This window comes from Pseudophryne corroboree, chromosome 9 (genome assembly GCF_028390025.1).
Source record: "Pseudophryne corroboree isolate aPseCor3 chromosome 9, aPseCor3.hap2, whole genome shotgun sequence".
NCBI lineage: Eukaryota > Metazoa > Chordata > Amphibia > Anura > Myobatrachidae > Pseudophryne > Pseudophryne corroboree.
In genome coordinates this window covers 466,707,042-466,716,498 of record NC_086452.1, presented here as the reverse complement: position 1 = coordinate 466,716,498, position 9,457 = coordinate 466,707,042, and positions in this window count along the sequence as shown.

The window sequence follows — 9,457 nt, the reverse complement described above, 5'->3', positions numbered from 1 at the left end:
TGGCCAATATATGCCAAGAACCTCGGATATGATAGTTGTTATAATTTTAATGGTGTATGGTGCACCTGCACTCTTGTTCCTATGAGATTGCCATTGATGACCTGGGTTTGGCTTATGCTCGGAAATGCACAGACAATGTATTTAGCACCTATGTGGTTAATTGGCTGTTTAGAGGGTATCACCAGTCCAACTCAGCAATGGTGGAATACATTTCACCTAAGCACTAGTGTCCAGGAATTGAAATATGAACAGCCACAATTAACCTGATACCTCATCATAAATTGCTATATTCCCATAAAAGTTTAGCAGTATAGCCAGGTGGAGCTGTTGCTTTACCATGGGCCAGTTATTTGTGCTTGGCCAAGACCAAGCAATGCCAGACTGTCCTGTGTATCATGCAGTGTTCATATTATTTTACCCTTATTATTACTAAAATGAAACATTGATACCAAACATTTATATCCTGTGATATTATATCCTTATTTCCTGTGATATTAACTTCAAATGTGGCACAAGTCTGAAAGAGGGGACTAGTGATGGCTTTAGAAGTTCCAGAGCAGCTCCAAAATTTAAATCGGGGAGCCACACAAGCTGCCAATCCAAATGCCATCCTAAACATGGCCAAACATCACCATCTGGGACTCAATGGCAGTTGGTGTGGCTCCCCTATTTGAATTTTGTACTGCGCTGCAGCTTCACCTCTGGAGTCGCCACTATTGGGGACACTCAATTTTCAAACAAGGGGTTCCCCATCTCTCTACATTATTTGCTGGGAAGATAGAGGGACATAAGTTTCCCCCTAAACACACACAGACCATTATCATTCATTCATTTTTTGCAAAAGAGATGTAAGTGCATGGACATCTCTTCTCGGTCACCTACGGCAGCTGTCAGCAGCACCCAGCATTCATCATGACCAGTGGGGTACAAGTGAAAACTTATTTGTCTTTACTAATAGTATTTATGATTTAATATTCTACTTTGCTAAAGACATACATAGATGAAGGGTGAGAACACTCAAAATTAGGGATGCACATCATATTTTACAAGAGCAACAGAAAAAGCAGACATTACTGTATATCTCCCAGGAAGGAAATAACTTCATCCCTATATTTAATATAGAAAATTGTTGTTTTTTTAAACATGTAAAACAACTTGATTGTAATGCTTTATCCTAAAATGGGTTTTATGATCAATGTTATTATATGAATTCTGGATATTATTTAGTGCTATGCAATCTTTAGTCAAAGACAAAAATAGTTAGAAACAACAATAATCTCAGTAAATGTACAAAGGGCCTGATTCTGATTTGGGAATAAAGTAAACAAGAGAGGAAAGAGTAAGAAACTTTGTTCCTGGACAAACCATGTTGAAATGCAAGGGTTGTAAATACATTTAATATTTTACATTTAGCCCATACATGCTGGGCTACTTTATTTTAAGACTGCAATTTAGATTTTAGTTTTGACATGGTTCTCTCAAATCTAAAACTTTCTGCACATGTTAAATCTGCCCCACCTGCAGTGCAACATAATCTGGCCCAAGTGCACAATTACTTGACCTTTTTTACTTCATTCCCAAATCAGAATCAGGCCTAAATTCCTTCAAATATGGGTAAATAAGATGCATGTTAAAAAAAATAGCAACAAATCAGAAAAGGAAAAATGTAATACTATGTATTTTTATATTAGACAATCATTGAACACGTAATACTATTATTTATCGAAATAAAACATTAAGCACCAGTATTCCTGTTGCTCCACTCTCCTCTGTAACAGAAGCTATGTAAATCAGCATTAAAAACATACATCAAGAAATACCAATGTCATAAGGAATCTAACACATGTAGTATGTTTATTGTAATGAGAACAGATTTTCTCAATTACTGCTCCTTTTCATGCATAGTTCATAGTTATTTGTATGAATATTGGTTATATTTAAAACATAACTTTTATTGGTAAATTATTTAAAATACAATAACCCCATAGAATATATTCGGAGTGAGAATAGTCAAAATCATAGCTCTAACTTATCTATTACGTAAAAGGTTTGGTATACATATTTTATAGGCTATATGCCTTATGTGCAGCAGGAAAAATACTAAAGTCCTCAAACGGACTGTGTGTACGATGCCCTCTACTGACCACTGGTATTATGACAATATTATCTGTTCCTTTTTCAGTGGCAATGTATTCATCCCCACATAGACTGAGATAGTACAATAAAAGGGGAGATTGAGACCTAGAAGTCTAGGGAATTGGATTAAACAAACTGTAGGAGTAAAAAGAGCTAATTGAGAGTAGCTGAAATTTAGAGGTGTGAAACTGCTTTAAGCGTTAGACTGGATTAGGATCCAGAATTTACTACATCGGGTATTATCAGGTGGTCCCCCTCCTGATACTTGCCTGTCCCAACACTTTATTGCTTCCAAGATCGGACGAGATTGTGCAATTTAAGTGTGGTTTGGTAGTAAGTTAATTTTGCATCTCCTCCTGAATTGTTGATGAGAGTTCACGGATATGGAAAAAGAAATTAGGAGGCAGATATTGCATATAAGCATAGATAGTAGGATGGATCTGCTGTTGGTGTTAGACAGCATGGGCCTGTCAGTTGAAAAACTGCCCCAGGAATTAATGGTATTAGGCTGAATCACCAATGAGAGTCCTGAAAAAGCAGAGAAAGGAGGAGAAATACATATACATATATCTCTCAGATTAATCCTGGTGCAGGAGTGTGCACTATATACTATAATGACGCAAGGTATAGTAAGAAAAAATTAAAGGTTGGAACTAGATTTGTAATGTGGTGAGATTTCACTTACCCTACCTGTCCCTATTCTGGAGTATTGACCGAGTGGCTGCTGATAAGGTAGCCGCTCCCGTTGTTGTAGCCGATGGCGGGGCTTAGGCATGCTCTAAGCTCGCTGCGTCCAGTGGGCTGTGAGCTGCGTGATGTGCTGTCTCTTCCTCCGGACGTGGCTGGTAGCGTTACTCATGATGCGGCCAGGCATGGCCGTGCTTGATGCTAGACCCTGGTTGGTTCAAAGATTCTCCAGACTCTCCAATGTGTTTCATGCGGCAACAGCGCACTTTCTCAAGGATGGAGTGTTAATAAAAAACTTTTATTTTTATTTCGATTTTATTGCTAAAATACCGGAACTTCCGGCCGGAAGTGGTCATACTAATTTAGCGGGAACCACATGTCCATTTAAAACCTATAGTAAATAAGTAAAAAAATTGATTTGGTGCCACTTAGTTTCTACAAATAAGATTGAATATATTAATAAAGATTCTATTTTGGTTCAGTAATGAAATGGATGGTTTTGGGGAAAGACAAAATAGATAAAGAATTAGTTTATTTAGAAATGTATTTATTTATTTATTTTAAAGATTTTTTCTATCCCTTTATTTAATAGATGGAATCGGTTTTAAGATAAGAGGAAGGGGTTTAACTCAATATCTATGTTTAACCCTCTCGGTATTAGTGTTTTTAGTTCAAAAATCCATTTAGTGTCCACTTTTTTTAATTCCTCTGATATGTCTCCTCCTCTCCAATTTTTTTCTACTTTTTTAATAACCATACATTTCATTCCACATGGATTTTTTATTTTTTTTAAATATATTTTATTGGACAACTGCATAACATTTACATACATTATCACATAACATAATGACACAGTAGTACATCGATTAACATATAATCAGGATAGGCAACATACAACATACCAATCGTATAGGTCAGAACATGCGCAAAATCATAGGGTATCTTTACATTGATCATTTTAAAAGTGCGGATGTCCCTGGTTTAAAATTTCAAGATTATACCATGTAGTGAGCGATACGGCCTGGCGTAGGGGGGTTTTAACAGGACCATCTAGCATCTGTACGTAAGGGAGCCATATGTCTAAGAATCTCGTTATTTTATTCTCTTTATCAATTAGCATTTCTAGCCACTCCATGTGGAATAGGTAAGATAGTCTTGGCAAAAACAAAGCTATGGATAGGGAGTCGGTGGCTATCCATTGCGATATATTGTTTTCTTGCCCGCTGCTGCTATTTTGGTTAGCAATTGGCGCTGGACGATCGGTAACTTAGGGACAGAGGGTGTCGAGTGTATGTCCCAAATAACCCACTCCGGGGAGACATCTATGGTGAGATGCAGTCTGTCTTTGGCAAAGGTTTGTATTAAGCCCCAGAATTTACGTACTTCAAGGCAGCTCCACAGACAATGATAAATGTCCGCATCTATCATGCCACACTTAAAACATTTAGAGTCAGATGCTGTTCCCATTTGAAGCCGCAGTTTTGGTGTGATGTAAGATCGGTGCAAGATTTGGTAATTCATCTCAGCATAGGATGCTGATATGAGAGTTTTATTGATCCTATTAAAGGCAATAAGCATAGTGGAGACGTCAATAGATGGGAAGTCTGGCAACCATTTCACTAATCCCGTCTGAGTAGACTCCCAATCAATGGGCTTTTCAATATACGTGTAGAGCAGTGCAGTGGAGGGATGCACATTAGGCGTCAATTGCAAAGTAATGTCTAAGGCGTTAGTCCTATCTGCTGTAGACATAGTGGCTATGGGTTTATGTAACTACGAATCTGGAAATATATAAATGACGGAATTTTAATTTGTGGGAAACTTTCGCAGAGGTGTGAGTACGTGTAAACCTGGCGAGTATCTCTACAAATCAACTGGTATAGCAACCTGACGCCTCCGCCCGACAGGGCGATCAATGTGGAGCGTGAAACAGTCCCAAGAAAGTCTGGGTTATGAGTTAAAGGGAGAAAAGTCGTGTTATAGCTGGAGATACCCATCCGTGAGCGTGCCTGCCTCCAAGCCGCGCAAGTCGAGGTCAGCAATACATTACTTTTAACCAGGGAAGGAAAGGTCGATGGGCGCATGTGCAGCAAGCTGACAAGAGGGAGCCCAGGGCAGAAGGCCTGCTCCAAGCCAGTGTTAGCAAATGTCTCTGTCTCATGTATCCAATCGATAGCATATCGGTAGTTCGCAGCCAGCATGTAACTTCTAATGCAAGGTAGATTAACACCCTTCAATTTTTGTGATTGGCATAATTTAAACAGTGAGATTCTAGGTTTTTTACATGCCCATATGAATTCACTAAAGGCCTTATTTATAGTCTTTATGTCTGCTTCCGATATTATTAAAGGCAACATTTGGATGGGGTACAGCAGTCTCGGGAAGGAGATCATTTTGATTAATTGGCAGCGTCCTAAATAAGACAGGGGCAGGTGTTTCCATGCCTGAAAATCAGTTAACGTACGTGTTATTATTCGTGGAAAGTTATAATTGTATAAATCAGACGGATGAACGGGTATCTGAAGACCTAAATACGTAATTGATTTTTTCGCCCATCGGAAGGGGAACTGAGAGTTCCATACATGTGTGGCCTTTGGATGCAATGCCAAAGCTTCGGTCTTGGATTTGTTAATCTTAAACCCTGAGATCAATTCAAAGGTCACTAACAGCGATAACAAACCAGGGAATGCATACTGAGGGTTTGAGAAATATAATAACAAGTCATCTGCATAGGCCGTGACCTTAAGGTCATGACCACCAATTCCAATCCCATGCCAGTCAGAACTCAGGTGACAATGTCTGATGAGCGGGTCTAATGCTAGATCAAAAAGGAGTGGGGACAAGGGGCACCCCTGTCTTGTGCCTCTGTGTAGTGTAAACGTGTCTGTGTTCAGTCCATTCACTGTAATAAACGCGGAAGGCGAGTCATAGATGGTACGGAAAAATTTGACAAAATCGGCTCCAAATCTTTGCCAGTGAAGCACCCTCAGCAAGTGAGACCACGACACGTGATCAAATGCTTTATCAGCGTCACAGCTCACTATCAAGGAAGCCCCACCCGGCAATTGGGCCGACACGGTCAAAGCGGCAACCAACTGTCTTATATTGTGTACTGACGTCCTCCCCTTCACAAAACCAGTCTGTGACAGATGCAATAGCGTGGGCAGCACTACTTGTAGCCTGTGTGCCATGAGTGTTGTTAAGATTTTAAAATCTTGGTTTAGGAGGGAGATCGGGCGATACGATTGAACTAAGGTAGGGTCTTTCCCTGGTTTCGGCAATACTATCACGCGCGCATGATTAAATGTGGGCGGGGCAGCATTGCCGGCCAAAATGGAATTAAGTAAGGTCAGAAGGTGGGGCGTGATATGGGGCAACAGCAATTTGTAATACTCTGCACTCAATCCGTCTGGGCCTGGGGATTTTCCATTAGCTAATTGTTTAATTACCGTCAACAATTCCAGTTCAGTGATAGGGGCCATAAGAGAGAGTCGATCTTCTGCCGTCAGTGTGGGGGACCCTGCCGATCTCAAGAAGTTCATGCCGCTAATGGGGTATTCTGGTGGTGCCGTGTATAGTTCTTTGTAGTAGGATAAAAAGGAGTCAGCAATGACTGTCGGGTCAGAGGATAACTGTGTGTTAGATTGAAGAGAGAGAATGTGCGAAGTGGGGCGCTGATTACAAACTACTTTTGCCAGGAGTTTGCCGGCTTTATTTCCCCACCTGAAGTATTTGTGTTTTTTAAAATCTAAAGTGTATTGGGCTCTTTCTGTACAAAGGGTATCATAAAGGTGTTTAGTCTCTATGTAAATTCTGCGGTTGTCGTCTGTCGGGGAAGCTAACAGCGTCGCGTAAGAATTTGTTAATGCCAGGCCGAGATCACGAAACCTTTGATTGAGGTGCTTGCGCTTAGCAGCAACATACGCAATAACATAACCCCGCACCACCGGCTTGGAGGCAGACCAGAAAAGACCGATATCATCCACGTGTTGTGCATTGTCTTTGGCATAGTTAAGATAGTTAGTCTCCAAATAAGACTTAAAGTCAGGGGAATTATAAAGGTAGGAGGGAAATCTCCAATTAAAGGAGGTCGTCTTAGGAGATTTCAGTTCAAGTGTGAACCATGTAGGTGCGTGATCAGAAATGGCAATATTTCCTACTTTTGAATCACGTAACCTAGAGAGCAGTCCTGCTGGGAGCAACCAGTAGTCTATTCTAGTAGATGTGGCATGTGGGTGAGAATAAAAGGTGTATTCTCGACCAACAGGGTGTTGGTGTCGCCATGGGTCTATTAAATGAAGTGAGGACAGCAAGAATTGCAAAGAAGCTGGTATGGAGTAATTGTGACCACTAAGAGTACCTGACCTATCTAGAGCCGGCTGCAATGTGGAATTAAAATCACCTCCGATGATCAGATGACCCTCAGCCCACTCCTGAAGCCGGATGTAAACGTCAGAAAAGAAAGCATTATGGTCTGAGGTCGGTGCATATATGGTCACTAGGGTGTACAGCTCCCCCTCTAATTGTACTTTTAGGAATAGAAATCGACCCTCCACATCTTCTAGGGTATCTATTATGTTATAACTAAGGGATTTGTGGAATATAATCACCACCCCCCGCTTCTTGGAAGTAAACGATGCTGAATTAAAACCCTGAATCCAACTGTCTCTAAGCACGTTGGGGTCCCCCGATTTCCAATGAGTTTCCTGCAACATCGCCACATCTGGTCGCAGGCGTTTAAGGTGCTGCAGTATCTTCCTACGTTTAATCGGAGTATTAAAACCTTCCACGTTCCAAGTAAGGAATTTTAAACTCGTCTTAATCTCTAGGGAGGCAGCCATATTAATTTCAGATCTAACCTATACCCGTCCTGTCGGACACATAAAACAGTAATGAAGCAAATCGTGGGGCTCTCCACATCCCAGCGAGTATGGGAACCCAACCTATAACAGGGGCAATGAACCTGTGCCCTAGTAGTGATAACAATAATATTTGTAAACATTGTGTTACAGTAAATCCATTTTCCATATTTTTTTGAACCCATAACAGTGGTCTTATTGACTCACTATAAACTAGTAGTAGAACTCCGGTCAGAGTAAGGAGAGGGAGGGGAGAAAGGGGGAAGGGTGAGAAAAGAAGGGACAAAAAGAGAAAAAGGGAGGGGGAAAAGAAGGGCAGAAAGGCCCAACCAACTTCAAATTCAATAACAAGTAATACTGCAATAAACATAACATAAAGAGCATTAGTGATCAGCCATACATTACCAATCATGACCTCCATAAGGGAGACGATATGGGTGTGAATGCTATGATGAAGTTTGTGATCAGTCCCTGTCTTTGGAGGCAGAGGAAGAATGGCTTCGCACGGATTCTGCAAAAGTCTTTGCTTCCGAGGATGAGTCGAACAGATACGTCTTGCCGTTATGTTGATCACGGAGCTTCGCTGGATAGAGCAGGGCGAATCGTATGCCCTCGTCAAACAAGATCTTGCAAGTGGGAGAAAATTCCCTCCTCTTCATGGCCACACCATAGGAGAAGTCCTGGAACAAAAGTAACTTGTCGCCATGATAGAAAAGTTCCTGGGCTTTGCGGTATGCATCCATCACCTTGACTTTGTCAGTGTAATTGAGGAATTTAAATATGACCGGTCTAGGTCTACGACGGTCTGTCTGAAAGTCAGGACCAATTCGGTGCGCCCTTTCAATTGCCAAGGATTCACCAGCTGTCAAGCAGCCCAGCTCGATAGGCAACCAGGAGGAGACCAGAGCCATCAATTCTTTAGGTCTAACGGATTCCGGTAAGCCAATCATACGAAGATTATTTTGACGATTATGATTTTCCAAATCTTCCAGCTTCTCTTGTATCGCAGAGATGGAAGACGCTTGGGAATCAATGACTGAGCGGGCAGTGGTCAGATCATCCTCCAGGTTCGAGACCCGTTGCTCGATTTCATCTAGCCGTGTACTGTGTTCCTTTAACTGCATCATAGTGGAATCAATGGCATCCTTCAGCCCCGCGAGTTTCTTGTCCAGTAGTGGCGAGAGTATATCAGAGATCTCCTGTGCTCTGGCCACCGCATCCATAGTGTATCTAGCAGGATATGGTACGCCATCTAAGACACTAGCATTAGGCGATGAGGGCGGTGAATTAACGGAAGCTGGGGCAGATGCTCTGTCCACATGGATTTTTATTGTGTATTTCCATGAAATGTTTTGACACACTATGGGTTACCAGTCCTCTTTTTATATTGTTAATGTGTTCTGCAAACCTCACTTTTGCTTTCCTTTTTGTCTGACCAATGTATTGCAATTTACATGGACACTCCAAAAGGTAGATAACTCCTTCTGTGTCGCAACTGAGATGTTGATTTATGTGGTATAGTTTTCCTGTGGATGTTGATGTGAAACTGGTTTGTTTTTTTGTTGTTTTATTGCTGATGGAGCAAGCGTTACAGTTTAAACATTGATGATATCCTTTAAAGGTGGAGTTGCTTCCATTATTTTCTGATTGATGTAAATGACTTTTCACAATGGTGTGTTTCATAGATTGTGCCCATTGATAAATGATTATAGGCTTTTCTGGTAATATCTTCTTCAGAGTTGCATCCAATTGTAAAATATGCCAGTGTTTTGTGA